Here is a 2,338-nt window from a genome sequence, read left to right as displayed (position 1 = left end):
TCAATATGGCAAAACCCAAGGATTTTCGTCAAGATAACAAATGCTCTAAAAGCTAACAATCAGCTCACTTTACACTGCAAATCTGGCGATGATGATTTGGGAGTCCACAAGCTGACACCGTCGGACAGCTACGAGTTCAGCTTTCGTCCAAATTTATGGCAATCAACATTGTTTTACTGTTCCTTCCAATGGCCTGGCTCATTTCATTACTTCGATATCTACATAGATAAGAGAGATAGAAACAATTGCGTAAATACTCTATGTTCGTGGTACGTGAGGGAGCAAAATATCTGCCTGTTCAACTATAAAACCAAGAATTATCAAATTTGCTATGAGTGGTCACGTAAATGATCAATATATTCAAACTGGAAAGTTGGATTTTAATATTGAAATAAATAAATGTTCTTGACATGCTGTTTGTTTCCATATTATTTTTTTTTCTTTTTTTGAAGCTTGATATGATAAATGAATTATAAATGCTACCGACATAAGTTATGATATTAAGAATTTTGAACTTATTTTGGTCCTGATTGACAATCAAAACAACTGTATGAGATGCAATATGGCATTCGAAAGATTTTGGGCCTAGAGTAAAGGTAAAGTCGAGCCTTCGAACTTGGCTGAGAGTAGAGGCAAGTCGGTTAATATTGCTATCAAGTGAACGTATACTCATACAGGATACATGTATTATTGAACAAAGCTTAGTTTCTGCATAAGTTATGTTCGGTTAGAGAAGAAGAACCTTGCCTAAGGTCTAATGAAGTCGCATAGTCAAGTAAAAAAGGTTTTTCATTTCTTTATTTTTTTCAAGTTTGGGAGAAATTAATAGAAAACGTTCGGTTTATTTAAGGAAAGGATAATACAAAGATGTGATATTAAAGACACCTTACAATGTGTCATAAATGATAAGGTAATAATATAAACATTTTTATTAAGAAATGACATATTAGAGGAGGGAAATACCAACATACCATATTAAGCCATTTTGCAATTTATCATACATGAAAAGATAACAATTTAAACCTTTAATATTTAAAAAGAAATCTGAAAAGCAAGAAACTTGATATTGTTGTTCCTAAGATTTCTGATTAATTTTGAATTAGAAAGAACAATAAACGAGAATTGTGTTCAAATAGTTATCAAATGGTTTGATTTTTTAATAAAAAAACCAAGAACCATCTCAAATGAATCTTATTTAGCTTATCTAAATTTCTTAAAGGCCTTTTGGTTTAAGGTTTTGTTTACTGTGCTCGAAATCAAATAACTATGTTTGGTGTTGCATGAAAATTATTATCAGAAAATAGTGGACCTCACATATTTATGATACGTAAATGTACGACTTAGGGACTAGTAAAGATTTAACCAATTTATCTTAGGATCATGTACAAAATTCCGATGGATAAATATGATTTGAGGAGTCGAGTGATGAGATATGACGACAAGATGAAAGCCTAGTTGAACTAGGCCATGAGAAGCTATGAGAATTAGACTATTTGAAGGACACTTGCACGACCTTAACGTAAAATTAATTTCCATATTATACTTTTTACGTTTTTAATTCAAAATTTTAGAGAATAATAACCCGTAATTATTTTCAAACATATATTTTCCACTAAATAAAATAATTAATTCCATTTTTATTATAAACAATAAATGAGAATGCGTCATCAAATGGGTCCATAATTGCCCTCGTTTGTGATAAGAATATAAAATATTGAAACCCACCCTTATTCGTTAGCTTTAAAAGTTAAAAGTTCATAGCATTACACTCAATAACACGTAAGACGGATGGTTAACGATATGAGTTGTTTTTGTGAATAAATATAATACTTATTAAAATAAATAAAATAATTCGATAAGTAAGCACGTAATATTTGGTCACCCACCCCAATATAACAGATCGGGTGCCGTTGAACATTAAAACTAATTTTGCAAGTATAAAAGTGAAACAACAAGTATTCGAATATTTACAAAATGAATTCATTTTCAACACTTGCATTGTCCCTTCTAATGTCGTTCTTCTTTGCTACACTATTTAATACCATCAATGGATCAATCTTCCAAGACCCACATTGTATGATATTTTCTACATATGGCTGCCTAAATCAATATAAGGAATCGATATATCCATGAATTGGAAGGTTCGGTTATGATATTAAAATAAATGTGTATTCTTTTTCAATCTTGAAAATTTGATATGGTGTATTAGTTTTAAGAAATTATAATATTACGATTCGATTAGGTATGTGAAAGCATACAATACTTGTGCTAAGTCTTTAAAAAAGAAGATAGGATGATAAAATCGTTTTTAAAAAAGAGAAAAGCAAGAATACAAAAC

Source organism: Cucurbita pepo, unplaced genomic scaffold (assembly GCF_002806865.2).
Source record: "Cucurbita pepo subsp. pepo cultivar mu-cu-16 unplaced genomic scaffold, ASM280686v2 Cp4.1_scaffold000218, whole genome shotgun sequence".
Lineage (NCBI taxonomy): Eukaryota > Viridiplantae > Streptophyta > Magnoliopsida > Cucurbitales > Cucurbitaceae > Cucurbita > Cucurbita pepo.
This window is presented reverse-complemented; position numbering follows the sequence as displayed.